The sequence below is a fragment of the Carcharodon carcharias genome, chromosome 8, assembly GCF_017639515.1.
Source record: "Carcharodon carcharias isolate sCarCar2 chromosome 8, sCarCar2.pri, whole genome shotgun sequence".
NCBI lineage: Eukaryota > Metazoa > Chordata > Chondrichthyes > Lamniformes > Lamnidae > Carcharodon > Carcharodon carcharias.
Window position 1 is genome coordinate 13,505,072 of NC_054474.1, and position 16,589 is coordinate 13,521,660.

General features: G+C 45.5%; 1 protein-coding gene across 2 annotated transcripts in view; it reads left to right on the forward strand.

Moving 5' to 3' along the window:
• The first annotated feature begins 1,676 nt into the window (after positions 1–1,676).
• ndst1b (N-deacetylase/N-sulfotransferase (heparan glucosaminyl) 1b) overlaps positions 1,677–16,589 on the forward strand; it is a 434,276-nt gene continuing 419,363 nt past the window's right edge. For both annotated transcript variants that reach the window (XM_041194511.1, XM_041194512.1), the window contains exon 1: positions 1,677–1,796. The gene's annotated coding sequence lies outside the window, so the exon portion shown is untranslated. The remainder of the gene's footprint in view (positions 1,797–16,589) is intronic.

Here is a 16,589-nt window from a genome sequence, read left to right on the forward strand (position 1 = left end):
TAACAACTCATAACTATATACATATATGCAGTAGAGGATACATGTATGGAGCTGAATCCACCTTAGCTTTTTGCGCCTCTCTGTCCATCCATTGACTGATTCTGGCTCTGGGTTAAGTGCCTTTTCGCATCACAATGTGGGCAGGACTGTACTCAGTCCCACATTAACCCTACTATGAGACCCCTCAGCCCTTGTTTAGCCCACCCACGTTGCTTTATGGCTGCGGGGCGGTCTGGTGTGGAGCAGCTTGGCTCCATGTTGACTTTGACGGGGGTGGGGTGCCAAGATGTCTGACCCCCAGTAAACCCCACCCCCCTCACCCCACAACCACCCCCCCCACCCCCCCACCGCAGCCCCACCCTGTAACATTCTGCCCCAAGTATTCAAAACCGGCACATACTAAGGTCCAGGACTAAATGTGGAGGGACGCACAACAGCTTGGGGCAGCCGCTGCGGTGAGGTGATGGGGAGAGGTCTCTGCCTTGGGCCTTTCAGCCATAGTACACGGAGGGTCTGGAAACTGGGTACAACCCCTCAGGCTGTAAGCTCGACATGTACTGAACCTTGTAAATATTAACTGTAACTGAAAATCCAGTAACATACAGTTTCTGAAGAAACCCTATTTATTTTGCGCCTTATGTAATGTCAACTTTGAAAATGCATGTAAGGTGCATTTATAAATTTTATGAATAAAGTATATTTTTGGTAAAAAAATGAAGTAAACATTTAAAAAATATATAAATATAATTCTGATGCCCCGAATTCTGCCTTGGCGATGATCAGTAACTGTGCACAAACCCAAGGACACTCGTAGGCCGGGGTTTTCCGGTCCTGCTCTATGGCGGGACCCACCGGGGAGGATGTAGTGGCCCAGCCAAAAGTCCATTGGCTTTGGGAGGGGACCGGACGATGCCAGGGGTGGCCAGGGCCGGAAAACGCCGACCACAGACTCTTTCGGCAGGAAAGAGGGCCATTCGGCCCCACCGAGTCCATGCTAGCTCTCTGTGACGACCCAGTCTGCCCCACCCTATGCCCCTGGCCCTGCAAGTCTATGCCCAGCAAGCTCCCGTCCCAATTTCCCTTCGGAATCATTTACTGTTTCGGGATTTCCCATCACTTCCGAAATGTATCTCAGTGGGCCATTTAAAATCCAGGAGGATTACCACCAGAATGGGATGTGACTCCTCCAGCTCTACTGTTAAAGGGGGTCGAGCACAGAAATAAAAGGTGTATAACTTTCCTCAATTATTTTCAAGGGAGCTCTCAGTTGAACCAAGGGGGTGAATTGTCGCTCACGGCACCGAGATTCAGTGGCTTATCCAACCTGCCCTGGTTATTATAAGATTATAAATTTTATGAATAAAGTATATTTTTGGGAAAAAAATGAAGTAAACAGTTAAAAAATAGATGTATAATTCTGATGCCCCAAATGCCGCCTTGGCGATGATCAGTAACTGTGCACAAACCCAAGGACACTCATAGGCCCTGATATCTGCCTCTAGGATGGCCCCCAATGCACCTTTAAGTATTTAGAAATCTAATTGGAGCCGGTGATGAAAGAGTTAAGCCCGAAGCCTCTGTCAAGTCTGCAAGATGCCCTCTAGTGAGTGTTGTGGTTTAGCTGCCTGCCTGCCTTTCCCTTTGTACAGAAAGCAAGGCCCCCTTTGTATTTCTCCTCAGAATTTGCGAGAGAGAAAGAAGGAGGAAAGACAGGAAGAGACTGAGCTGGGAATGGGAAAACCTCAGGATTTAACAAAACCCACAGTGACTGTCTCCTGAAAGGATTTAGTTGCCTGGTAGGTGAGCCGCTGTCTTCATGCATTGAATCTTTGTGATGAATGACTCGTCTACATATGTGTGTGTTTGTTTGTGTGTGTGTGTGTGTGCGTGCATATTCTGCAGGCCCAGTCTTTCAGTGTCTACTCCAAGAAAAGCAGTCAGTGGACGTGAGGAATAACCCAGAATCCGGACGGTTTAACAGAAAATGAGAGCAAGAAATAGAGCAGGAGATTGAAACGAGTGAAGCGGCGAGAGGGAGGAGGGTGAGCCTTGGGGGCTCCGGAGTGCAGTATTAAACAGCCAGTTAGATTCTGTACAGCTGAGGCTTAGTGCCTGGCTTTTTAAAACAGGCTTTTAAGATATACAATGAGCATTGCAGAGTAGACACTGAGACTCATTGACAAATAGTTTTGGACTACAACTGTCACATGGAATTGGTAAAATTGGAATAATTCAAAAAAAAGCATTACCTCCCCCCACCCCACCCCCAACACCACCACCGCAGACCCCCTCACCCCACCCACGCCCCTCACAAACTACATATTTGTAAGGCGAATTCAACAGGAAAGTAGTGAGGATGCTGGAAATCTGAAATAAAGGCAGAAAATGCCGGAAATACTCAGCAAGCGGCTGCGAAGAGAGGAGCTGTTAGCGTTTCATGTCACAGACCATTCATCAGAATGGGACCAAGTTGGAGATGTAACAGGTTTGAAGCAAGTATATGGGCAGGGGAAAGGAGGGAGGTGGAGGGGGCGGGGGGGGCGGTGGGGGGGTGGGAGGGAGTGGGGTGGGAAAGAGCAAAAGGGGAGATCAGTGGAGAGGAAGGCAGGAGAGGTTGAGTGACAAAGGGGAAAGTGCTGCGAGGCAGAAGGAGATGGCAATGGGGGAATGGGTCCAGAGGAGGTGTAAGTGGGATAAAGCAGAATCATTGCTAACAGAGGCTGTTCGAAAGAAAAATGGGGGGAGGGGGTCAGGCATTATGGCCTGAAATTCTTCAACTCAGTGTTGGGTCCGGAGGGCTGTAAAGTTCCTAATTGACAGATGAGGTTCTGTTCCCTGTGCTACATGTTCCGCTTCGTTGGAATCCGAGGGCAGAGAGGTCAGAGTGGGATTAAGGTGGAGAATTAAAATGACAGCAGACTGAAATCTCAAGGCCAGGCTTGTGGACTGAAGGGGGGCTGTTTACCCAAGCTACGTTTGGTCTCCCTCATGCAGAGGAGGCTGTGTCAAGAGTAGCCAAAGCAGCATATTAAATTGAAAGATGTACCCCTGGTTCTCTTGGAAGGAATCTTTGGGGCCTTGGTAAAAGGGCAGCCTCTGTGCTTTCAGTAGTAGTTGCAGTGGGAAGGGGTGAGGGGCGCTGGAGAAGCTGAAGAGTGGACCAGGGTGTCGTAGAGGGAACAGCCCCTTGGGTAAGGGGAGTAGAGGGGAAGATGGGTTTGGTGGTGGCATCATGCTGGGGGTGGCAGAAATGGCGGGGATGACCTGTTGAATGTGGAGGTTAGTAGGGTAGAAGGTGAGGACATGGGGAGCGCATCATGGTTCAGGGGGTGGGGGTGAAGGGGTGCGAGCAGAAATGCTTGAGATGGGATGGACCCTGTCAACCGTAGCGAAGGGGAGAATGTGTTTAGTGGTGGCATCGCACTGGAGCTGGTAGAAATAGCAGCAGATGACCCATCGAACATGGGAGGCTAGAGTGGAAAGGGGAACCCTATTGTGGGAGGGGGTGAAGGGGTGAGAGCAGAGGTGTGTGAAAGGATCACACACAGTCCAGGGCTCTGTCAACCATGGCGGAAGGGATTCCTTGGCCAATGAGAACAGAGGACAAACCAGAAACATCGGCATAGAAGGTGGCATCATCAGAACAGATGGATGGGAAATCTGGGAGAACGGAATGAAGTCCTTGTGGGAACCGGGTGTGAGGAAGTGGAATCAAAAGTGATTCATAGCGTATCCCCAGAAATAGAGAAATCAGCGAAAGGAAGGAGGGGTGAGGTGGTGGATCAGGTGAAACTGAAAGAGGGAAGGAAATTGGAAGTAAAGTCAGTGGAATTTTCCAGCTCAGGGTGAGAGCAAGGAAAAGGCACCGATACAGTCATAATGCATCGGAAAAAGAGTCGGAGGAGGGGGCCTGAGGGATTAAGGAATGATCCACGCATCACGTGAAAAGGCAGACATAGGATACGAACAGTTTTTTGCAGAAACACCTTTTCTCTGGAGGAAGCAGGATGAGGCAAAGTCCTTCAATGTGAGAACAAGTTCAGCCAGGCAGAGGAATGTGGTAGTGGATAGGGGTCTGGATAGGCCTCTGCTTACATATGAACATACAAAACATACGAATCAGGAGCAGGAGTAGGCCATTCGGCCCCTCAAGCCTGCTCTGCCATTCAATAAGATCATGGCCGATCTGATTGTGTGGCCTCCACTCCCACATTCCCGCCTACCGAAACGACCCCCAATAATATTCAACCACCCTGCCCCCACCGCTCTCTGGGGAAGGGAGTTCCAAAAACTCACGCCCCTCTGAGAGATGTGTGGTTTAGTACAGATACGTGGGGAGCTCTAAGGCCTGGTAAGGGATGGAGATGTCGAGAGATTGAAGCCCGTGGTGACAAAGAGACGGTTAGGGCCAGGAAACTGTTAAAGTGTCAGGGGACATTGTGGATGTAAATGGAAGAGACTGGACAAGGGGGGGCCAAAAATAGAGTCGAGATGGGAAGAACTAAGTTCCAAGGGCCAAGAACAGGCTGAAGCAATGGGATTATCAAGAGAGTCCGGTTTGTGTACGGTGGGAAGGACGTTAGAAACGGGCTGTACGAGAATCAGGGCTATGAGTTTGGGGGCCAGGGAGGTAAGACCTCTAGAGGAGATGTGGTCAGTGACAGCCCCTGTTGGTAAGGATGATTACAGTAACTGTATTTTGAATAAAGACGCAAAGTATTCGGAAATGAAGTGCGGTAGGAATTGACTACCCAAGCTAGGCAATCGCTGTTCCTTCAGCGTCGCTGGGTTAAAATCCTGGAACTCCCTCCCTAACAGCACTGTGGGTGCATCCTCACCACATGGACTGCAGCGGTTCAAGGAGGCAGCTCACCATCACCTTCTCAAGGGCAGTTAGGGATGGGCAATATATGCTGGGCCCAGCCAGCGACACCCACATCCTGCGAATGAATAAAAAGAAAAATGGGTGACAGGCCTTCCTACAGTAGTGCCACCCAGCAAAGTTTACTTTTTGCAGTGTGATTTGGATTTTGCCCTCTGATTTTCTGTTGCCCCTTGTTCCATTTTGCAACACTGGTCCCTGTCGGACCCTGGGGGACTGTGGCACCACGGACTTCGAAATCAGTACCATTCCCCCAAGAACCAACTGATTTGAACTCTAAATTTGTAGACAACTAACTTCAGGGAGAAATGATGGGAAGGAGCAGGGTTTGCCTGCACGGATAATATTCGTGTACAGCACTAACAGCTCTGCATACTTGCTGAGATGTTAAATGAGAAACAGTCTGTCAGAACTGCCCTGTCCACCATTATTCTACAAGTTGGTCGTAATCATTGTAGCTGGAGGCACATAAGGGCTTTAAACCGTTTGGCATGTTATTCTAACAAGACTTTCATTACATTGCCTTGACGTTGCAATTTGTTTTGCCCTGACGTCTTGTTACTAGATTTACTGAGGTGTAGCCTACCATTCGCACCATGAACAATTGAATTTAACCTTCCAAACCGGAACCATGTCTGAAGGAGGTGCCTTGAGATGGGGCGGAATACTGAAGGTTTGCCTGTAAAATTGAGCAACTAGTGGCGACCAATTAAAAATGTTGCCTAAGCAATGTGTTGGCGCAGGGACACTTTTCACTATAGCACTTTGCAATGACCACTCTCGTTTATATCGCATCCTATTCCATAGTCCAAAAGTCTCAACGTTTCACACGACCAGTAACTTTTTTTAAAGTGGGTGCTTATCCATTCCGCAATACCTCTCAAATGGCAATGAGATTATTGTCTGGTTAGCTTGTAATTTTTTTAGTGGTCTTGGCTCAGAGAAATATCTCATCCCTGACAGCAGCAGGAGTTTCTGTTTTTCTTAAAACCCTGCTTTTCTGTCTGAGCATCAGTGTGAGTCAGACTGACACAGGTTTAACTCCCGCCCCCCCCTATTTTTAATTCATTCATGGGATGTGGGCTTCGCTGGCTGGCCAGTATTTATTGCCCATCCCTAATTGCCCTTGAGAAGGTGGTGGTGAGCTGCCTTCTTGAACCGCTGCAGCCCATGTGGTGTAGGTACACCCACAGTGCTGTTAGGGAGGGAGTTCCAGGATTTTGACCCAGCGACAGTGAAGGAACGGTGATATATTTCCAAGTCAGGATAGTGAGTGGCTTGGAGGGGAACTTCCAGGTGTTGATGTTCTGTCTACCTGCTGCCCTTGTCCTTCTAGATGTTAGTGGTTGTGGGTTTGGAAGGTGCTGTCTAAGGAGTCTTGGTGAATTCCTGCAGTGCATCTTGTAGATGGTACATGCTGCTGCTACTGTGCGTCAGTGGTGGACGGAGTGAATGTTTGTGGATGGGGTGCCAATCAAGTGGGCTGTTTTGTCCTGGTTGGTGTCAAGCTTCTTGAGTATTGTTGGAGCTGCACTCATCCAGGCAAGTGGGGAATATTCCATCGCACTCCTGACTTGTGCCTTTTAGATGGTGGATCGGCTTTGGGGAGTCAGGAGGTGAGTTATTCGTCACACGGTTCCTAGCCTCTGACCTGCTCTTGTAGCCTCTGTATTTATATGTCTAGTCCAGTTCAGTTTCTGGTCAACGGCAACCCTCAGGATGTTGATAGTGGGGGATTCGGTGATGGTAATGCCAATGAACATCAAGAGGTGATGTTTGGATTCTCTCTTGTTGGAAATGGTCATCCACAGATTTATGCGCACAATGTAGACTGACATTCCAGTGCAACACTGATGGAACCCTACACTGTAGGAGCTGCCATCTTTGACGAGACACTGAACTGAGGTGGTGATGGCTTTTCAGGGAGATGTAAACGACTCCACAACACGATTCAAAGAGCAGGGAAATTATCCCTGGCATCCTGGCCAATATTTATCCCTCAACAAAGATCATAGTAGCAGATTATCTGGTTATTTGTCTTTTTGCTATTTGTGGGAGCTTGCTGTATGTGAATTGATTGTCATGTCTCCTTACAAGTTAGAATGCAGCATTGCCCGTGAAGGACTTTGTGAAATCCCTTAGAGATGGGGGAGTGGTGGTGGAGGCGGTGGGGGGTGAGAGGGATTAAATAAATACGTACGTTGGTTCTGTTTGCTTTCTTTAATTCTCAGTTTAATGTCTCATCTGAATGATGGCATCTCTGATGGCACAGCACTTGCCAGTATCCTATTGTACAAATCCTACAGAGTTGGAGGTGTAATCTTGCAGGTCAATTGTCAGTACAGTGGGATTAAAACCTACTGCTTTCTGTCCGAGAGGAAAGATTACTAAGCACAGTACTGGCAAATTCTGCCTTCATGGAGAAGCTGAAATACTCTTAGGCCTGTGTTCATAACAACAGTTAATACACTTCAAAGTATTTCATTGTAAGCACTTTGAGACATACAAACATATAAATTAGGTGCAGGAGTAGGCCACTTGGCCCCTCGAGCCTGCTCTGCCATTCAATAAGATCATGGCTGATCTGAATGTCACCTCAACCCCGCATTCCTGCCTACCCCCAATAACCTTTCACCTCTTTGTTAACCAAGAATCTATCTAGCTCTGCTTTAAAAATATTCAAAGGCTCTGCTTCCACCACCTTTTGAGGAAGAGAGTTCCAAAGAATCACGACCCTCTGAGAGAAAAATATTCTCCTCATCCCTATTTTGAATGGGTGATCCCTTATTTTTAACCAGTGACCCCTAGTTCTAGATTCTCCCACGAGAGGAAACACCCTCTCCACTTCCACACTGTCAAGACCCCTCAGGCTCTTAAAGGTTTCAATTAAATCGCCTCTTACTCTTCTAAATTCCAGTGGATACAAGCCTAACCCGTCCAGCCTTTCCTTATAAGACAACCCACCCATTCCTGGTATTAGTCTAGTAAACCTTCTCTGAACTGCTTATTATGTACATCTTTCTTTAAATAAGGAGACCAATACTGTACACAATGCTCCAGATGTGGTCTCACTTGTGCCCTGTACAACTGAAGCATAACTTCCACACTTTTGTAATCAATTCACTTCACAATAAATCAGAATATTCTATTAACTTTCCTAATTACCCGCTGTACCTGCATACTAACCTTTTGAGATTCGTGCACTAGGACACCCAGATCCCTCTGAATATCAGAGCTCTGCAATCTCGCACCATTTAGATAATAAGCTTCTTTTTTACTCTTCCTGCCAAAATGAGCAATTTCAAATTTGCCCACATTATACTCCATTTGCCAGATCTTTGCCCATTCACTTAGCCTATCTATGTCACTTTGTAGCCCCTTTAAATCCTCATCACAATTTACTTTCCTTCCTATCTTTGTGCTGTCAGCAAATTTAGCCACCATTCCTTCAGTTCCCCTCAACCAATTCATTTATATAAATTGTAAAAAGTTGAGGCCCCAGCACTGATCCCTGTGACACACCACTTGTCACATCCTGTCAACCACAAAAATACCCATTTATGCCAACTCTCTGCTTCCTGTTAGATAGCCAATCTTCTATCGATGTCAATACGTTACCTGCTATATCATGAGCTTTTATTTTCTGAAACAACCTTTTATGTGGCACTTTATCAAATGTCTTCTGGAAATCTAGGTACAGTACATCTACTGGTTCCCCTTTATCCACTTCACATGTGGCTCCTTCAAGGAACTCCAATAAACTGGTTAAACTTGATTTCCCTTTTACAAAACCATGTTGACTCTGCCGGGTTGCCTTGCGTTTTTCTTAGTGCCCTGCTATAACATCTTTAATGTAAGCTTCTAATATTTTCCCTATGACAGGTGTTAGGTTAACTGGCCTATAGTTTCCTGCTTTCTGTCTCCCTCCCTTTTTGAAAAAGGGAGTTACATTTGCTACTTTCCAATCTAATGGAACCTTCCCCGAATCTAGGGAATTTTGGAAAATTAAAACCAGTGCATCAACTATCTCATGAGCCACTTCTTTCAAGACTCTAGGGTGAAGTCCATCTGGACCTGGGGATTTGTCAGCCCGAAGCTCCAGTAATTTGCTCTATACCGCTTACCTGATAATTGTAACTTTCCAAAGGTCCGCCCTCCCTTCCATTTCCTGATTTACAGCTATTTCAGGGGTGTTACTTGTGTCTTCTACATTGAAGACTGATATAAAATACCTGTTTAATTCATCCACCATCTCCCTACTTTCCAGTATCAATTCTCCAGACGCATCCTCTAACAAAGCTCACTTTGTTACCGCTTTTCTTATTTAAGTATTTATAGAAACTCTTACTATCCATCTTTATAATACTAGCTAGCTTTCTCTCATACTCTATGTCATGACCAATGCAGTTGGTAAAGTGGAGTTATTTAAAATTCCCAGAGAGAAACTATAAACAACTGTCATTTTAAGTGTTATGTTTGAGATGCGACTCTAAATTCAGGAATCAGCCCACCAGTTCTTGAGGCTTTACATTAAACTAATTGAAGCATTTTATTAATTTACGCAGATTAAAATATATACACATGGCTACAAATTACTACTATCATAACTTTTAACAAATTCCCAAACTAATCTCTATTAAGGCAACAGCAACCCATAGAATTAACCAAATACCAGGCAAAGCATTTTCACCTCATGAATTCAAAATGAGGTTCTTTTCACTGTGGAGCCAGCTGGAGGCTTACAGCTACCTTTTGATCTCACATTGCCTCTGCCCTGCACACCTGAAAACTACTGAAGTTATACCTACCACCACTGATTGAATTCAAACTCTCATTGTCTCACCAGTCTCGCTGCACTTCATCTTTTAACAATAAAACCCCTTTCATAGCACCAATCTTATTAGTAATGTAAACATATGGCTTGGTATCTGTGAGATAGGTGTCAGTTTTCACCCCACTTCTTGAATGCTCTATTCAAAAAAATGCAAATGCACACTATCTCTCTTCCATATCAAAACTAGCACCCATCAAAGCACTCAGACTAGCTGGCTTTAATCCAATTAAGACACACCCACAGAATAACCCTCTATTCTAAAAGAAAAATATTTTCCAAAATATTATATACATTAATAGCTTCACCACACTCTAACTTTCCCTCCTTATTAATCTTTTTGTCATTCTTTGCTGTTCTTTGTATTCTTTCCAATTCTCTGAACTGCCAAAAAAAAAAACAAAAAAACTGCGGATGCTGGAAATCCAAAACAAAAACAGAATTACCTGGAAAAACTCAGCAGGTCTGGCAGCATCGGCGGAGAAGAAAAGAGTTGACGTTTCGAGTCCTCATGACCCTTCGACAGAACTTGAGTTCGAGTCCAGGAAAGAGCTGAAATATAAGCTGGTTTAAGGTGTGTGTGTGGGGGGGCGGAGAGATAGAGAGACAGAGAGGTGGAGGGGGTTGGTGTGGTTGTAGCGACAAACAAGCAGTGATAGAAGCAGATCATCAAAAGATGTTTCTTTTGATGATCTGCTTCTATCACTGCTTGTTTGTCGCTACAACCACACCAACCCCCTCCACCTCTCTGTCTCTCTATCTCTCCGCCCCCCACACACACACCTTAAACCAGCTTATATTTCAGCTCTTTCCTGGACTCGAACTCAAGTTCTGTCGAAGGGTCATGAGGACTCGAAACGTCAACTCTTTTCTTCTCCGCCGATGCTGCCAGACCTGCTGAGTTTTTCCAGGTAATTCTGTTTTTGTTTTGTTCTCTGAACTGCCACCCAGTTTTGCCTAATTATATGCTTTTTCTTTAAGTTTGATACTGTCTTTAACTTTTTTAGTTAATCACGGATGGTGGGCCCTCCCCTTTAAATTTCTCTTTCCCATTTGGAATGTATATATTCTGTGTATTCTGAAATATCCCTTTAAATGCCTGCCATTGAACTTCTACATATCCCTTAACCTCATTTGCCTGTTCATTTTAGCTAGCTCTGCTTTCATGCCCTCATAATTGCCCTTAGTTAAACTTAAAATGCTAATCTCACTTCTCCCTCAAAAGAATGTAAAATTCAACCATATTATGATCACTGCTACCTAAGGTTGCCTTCACTCGGAGGTTATCAATTAATTCTATCTCATTGCTCAATACCAGGTATGGTTTGGCCTGCTCTCTGGTTGGCTCCAGAGCATGCTGTTGCAAGAGACTATACCAAAAACATTCTATGAACTCCTCATCCACACTACCTTTGCTCATCTGATTTTTCCAGTCTATATTTAATCCCCCATGATTATTGCTGTACCTTTCTGGCAAGCTCCCATTATTTCTTCTTTTATACTCTATCCTACTGTGCAATTACAATTAGAGGGCCTGTACACCACTCCCACAAGTGACTTCTTGCCTTTACTATTCCTCATATCAATCCAAACTGTTCCTATATCCTGGTTTCCTGAATTTAGGTCATCCCTCTCTAATGTGCTAATTCCATCATTAATTAACAGAGCTAGCCCTCCACCTTTTCCTAACTTCCTGTCCTTCCTAAATGTCATATAGCCTTCCCTATTCAGGTCCCAATCTATATCATCCTGTAGCCATGTCTCTGTAATGGCTATCAGAACATACTTATTTATTTCTATTTGTGTTACATGCATTTGGATACAGAGCCTTCAGTTTTGTCCTTTTATTATTTTGTAGCGTCTAGCCTTATCTGCTGATTTTCTCTTAGAAATGTACTCTCTGTCCTTTCCTGTCACAGTCTGTTTATCATTTCCTATATTAATACCTGTTCTCTTGCCTTGTCTCTACTCTTTGGTTTACCACATCTTCCCAAATTTGATCCCTTGTTCTCACTATTCAGTTTAAAACCCTATCTACTTCCCTAGTTAGGCGACTCCAGAGACACTAGCCCCAGCATAGACCAGGTGTAGACTGTCCCAATGGTACAGATCCCACTTTTCCAAATACTGGTGCCAGTGCCCCACAAACCGGAACCCATTTCACCCATACCAGTCTTTCAGCCACACATTCATCTCTCTAATCTGATTTGTCCTATGCCAATTTGCACATGGTTCAGGTAATAATCCAGAAATTATTACCTTTGAGGTTTTGCTTCTTAATTTTCTGCCTAGCTTGTCGCACTGACTACGTTGTTGGTACCTACATGGACCATGACCACTGGATCCTCCTCCTCCCACTGCAAGTTCATCTCCAGCCCTGAGCAGATATCCTGAACCCTGGCACCGGGCAGGCAACAAAGCCATCTGGACTCTCGCTCTTTGCTACAGAGAACAGTGTCAATCCCCCTTACTATACTGTCCCGTACTACCACTACATTCCCTTTTGCTCCCCCCACTTGAATGGCTTCCTGGACCACAGGGCCGTGGTCAGTTTGCTCATCCACCCTGCAGCCTCCATGCTCATCCAGACAAGCTGAGAGAACCTCAAACCTGTTGGACAGTTGCAGGGGCTCACTCTCCTGCCCTCTGGGTCCCCTTACCTGCCATACTTGTAGTCACACCCTCCTGTCCCTGACCATTGACCAAATCAGAAGACCCTATCCTGAGTGGTGTGACTGCCTCCTGGTACAAAGCATCCAGGTAACTTCACCCCTCCCTGATGTGTCTGCGGCTCAGCCTCCAGATCAGTGACTCTAAGCGAAGTTCCTCGAGCTGCGAGCACTTACAGCAGACGTGTTTGCCCTGGATCATAATGTTATCCAGGAACTCCCACGTGCTGCAGCCTTGACACATCACCTGTCCTGCCATCCTTAATGTGTTTTAAATAATTGCTCAATTGTATTAATCACTTATTTGTGTTGCTTTCTTATATATTTTATTAACTTTACCACCAAATTGTGTATTATTTTAAACCTTAGGGATAGAATAGAACTTAGCCACTTACCAGATACTCACCAAACAGCTAGCTCCTTTCCCTTAAGTAGAGCAAAAACCAATTCCTATGGGGTGAGAAAGATTCAACCAGTTACCGAATTAACTGCTCAGCTCCTACAGCTGAGAGTGGGTTTACCCTGTCTAAACTGCAGGAAAGAAAGAACTTAGCCTGCCTACACAGTACTTTCCAGTTACTGCTAATGACAGACTAGATTAGATTTTAAGAGCAAAATTTAAGAACAAATTTAACACTTAAATCTCCCCTATCGCCAGACCTCCAAGGGTGGCATGAGGCAGGGGAGCCCTGCCCAACACTGACCTGTCTCCGCTGGTATTTTTCCAGTGGCAGGGTAGGTGTCAGGCCGCTCGCCCACCCATGTATCAATTGAGGGCATAAGTGGTTTATAAAGAGGCACTTAAGGGTCTCCTCCTATCAGAGCTGGTACTTTTACTGGCAGCAGTTGTTCGGGTATGGGGGCGAATGCCCGCATCATGTGGCAAGGCAGCCAGATGGCCTTTCTGCAGGTTTGGCGAGGGTTCCCTCCTATTCGTGTACCCAATAGAAGCCCCCCGCCAACAATATTCGCTGACCTTGCTCGTTTCCCCTGCCCCCACCCTGGGCCTGGTGATCACGCTCCCCCCCACCCCGCAACTCCTCCTCACCGGGCCTACCTGAGTAGCCCCGACGAAGCCGCCCTGACTTACCTCAGGATGCCCCCCCCCCTACCCCTCCCCAACCCTGCTGTTCCTAGTGGGGGTATTGCTGCAGTTCCAGCAATAGCCACCACTCCCAGTGGGGCTCCTGTGACTAGAAAGTTACCGGCCACCTGATTGGATGTTGACATCTCTGATTTGGGAATCCAGGCGGTGCTCATGTTCTGCCACTGTTTTTTCATTAAAGTTAAACTTTTTCTGGTGTCTTTCCTTTTCTCCTTTTTGGTTTTCTACTTTTAAGTTCCCTCACCATTACTCTTTGACCTGGAGTGAGAAGGAATCTACTTCTTTGCTGACAGTGTTCTGAGATGTTTTTCAGCATGCGAGGTGCTAAATGGAAGTTGTTACTGTTGAGTTTTGTTGAACTTCATTGGAACAGTAGTTAGGGAAATTGCAGTTGAGCTCACAATGCTTTAGTGTCAGTTGTGTGTTGGTTTGTAGCACCCGCACCTCCGAGTCAGAAGGTTCTGGGTTCAAGTCTCGCTCCAAGGGAATCTAGACTTCAATGTAGTATGAGGGGAGCACTGCACTGTCTTTTGAATGAGACATTAAACCAAGTTCCCTTCTGTTTTCTCAGGTGAATGTGAAAGATCTCATATAGCACTATATGAAGAGCAGAGGAGTTCTCCCCAGTGTCCTGGGCCAATATTTATCCCTTAATCAACATCATAAAAAAACTGATAAAACTGCTTATTATCTTTTGTCTTTGTGGGAGCTTGCTGTGTGCAAATTGTAGTGTTTCTTACCTTGCAACTGTGAATAGGCTGAAAGAATTTAATGGGCTGTAAAGGGTTTTGAGGTGTCCCGTTGTGGTGAAGTTCGCTGTATAAATGCAAGCCTGTCTTTTTTTCTTGATCTCCTAGTCAGAAGAAGTAGGAGCAGGTGCAGACCATATGACCCCTCAAACCTTCTTTGCCATTTATTTAAACAATGGCTGACTTATACACCAATATATTCCCACCCTATCCCCATTGATTCATTCATTCCCTTTCTGCCAACAAAAATCTATCGATCTCAGTCTTGAACATACTCAATGTCTGAGCTACAGCTGCTGTGTCTATTACATTACAACAGTGACCACATTTCAAAAGTATTTCATTGCCCGTATAATGCTCTGGGACATCCTGAGAGTGTGAAAGATTGACCAGTATATAAATGCAAGTTTCCTTCTCTCAAATAAAGAAATAACTGAAAGTCGCTACACGGATTAATAAGGCCATTTAAAAAGCAATTAAGCACTAGGGTAATTGAAAAGTAAAGAGGTTACGCTAAACTTGGAATGAATCTTGGTTAGAAAACAAGAACACAAGAGGTAGGAGCAGGAGTAGACTGGCGGCCCATCGAGCCTGCTCCGCCAGTCAATACGATCATGTCTGATCTTGGGCTTCAACTGCATTCTCCCGCCCGCTCCCCATATCCCTTAATTTCCTGAGACCAAAAAATATGTCTATCCCAGCCTTAAATGTACTCAATGATGGAGCATCCAGAACCCTCTGGGGTAGAGAATTCCAAAGATTCACAGCCCTTTGAGTGAAGAAATTTCTCTCAATTCTTAATGATGGGCCTCTTATGCTGAGGTGGTGTCTCGGTGTTTTAGATTGCCCAGACTGGGGAAGCAATCTCTCAGGGTCTATTTGGCCAAGGCCCCTTCAGAGTCTTATATCATTTGGAGTACTGCTCGCCATTTTGTAAAAATGACACAGAGGAACCGGAAAGGGTGAGAGCAGAATGTCAAGGTTACATTTAGCAGGAAAGGATGAACAGGTTGGGCCTTGAGCAGGCTGAGAGGTGACCTAAAGGAGGTCTTTAAAATTATGAAAGGTTTTCATGGAGTAAACACGCAGAGTGTTTCCACTTGTAGTGAAGAGCAAAACTAGAGGTCATCTTCACAAGATAGTTACTGGGAAATCAAATCGGAAATTCAGAAACCCTTAGCCCAGAGAGTGGTAAGAATGTGGAGCTCTCTATACCATAAGGAGCAGTTTAGGTGAATAGCATTGGTGCATTTAAGGGGAGATTAGATACGTTTTTATGTTTGTTCAGGGATATGGGCATCGCTGGCAAGACCAACGTTTATTGCCCATCCCTAATTGCCCTTGAGAAGGTGGCAGTGAGCTGCCTTCTTGAACCACTGCAGTCCATGTGGTGTAGGTACATCCACAGTGCTGTTAGGGAGGGAGTTCCAGGATTTTAACCCAGCGACAGCGAAGGAACAGCGATATATTTCCAAGTCAAGATGGCATGTGGCTTGGAGGGGACTTTACAAGTGATGGCACTTCCAAGCATCAGCTGCCCTTGCCTTTGGTAGTGGTTGTGGGTTTAGAAGGTGCTGGCGAAGGAGCCTTTGTGAGTTGCTGCAGTGCATCTTGTAGATGGTACACACTGCTGCCACTGTGCTGGGGGTATCTTTAAGGTGGTGGATATGAGGGACGAGGGGATAGAGTGAGGTGAGAAAGAATGGGAGGAGTCTCTAGTGGAGCATAAATGCTAGCATGGACTGGTTGGGCTGAATGGCCTGTTTCTGTGCCTATGTAATTCTATGGAAACCTCCAGTAATTGAGAATGGTGCAATGCACAGCCAATAGATTGTAAATACTTCGATATTTAGGATGTTGGGAGGCTGGGGACCAGAGTTTAATGAGGGTCAAAGGGCGTCTTGCATTAGTGATGGTGGTCCCACAAGGGTGCTTACAAGTGAACTCAAGTGGTTCTTTCTAACTGGACTGCTTGCCAGGCCAACTCTGAGGCACGAAGAAGGCAGCCACATAGCATGGGACTGGAGTAATATATAGGCCAGGTAGGATTGTTAGTCTACCACCAGGTGGGCTATGCTATGTGCCACTTTCCTCAGGTGAAGCTGTCTTTACTTATGGAGAGTGACAGCTAGAATATTAAAACATTTTACTGCCTCGTTTATGGTGAAAGCCTATGTCAAGATGAGAAAGTGCAAGCTAAATCGATATTTCTGATTGGATACAATTATTGGAAGAATGCTCTCTTTTCCCGATGTTAAGCCAATGCTATTGGCATTGGGCCAGCATGACAATCTGCAGCTGTGCATTCCTTCCCCATGTGTTTAATCCCATTTCCCTGATCGTTCATGTCAAA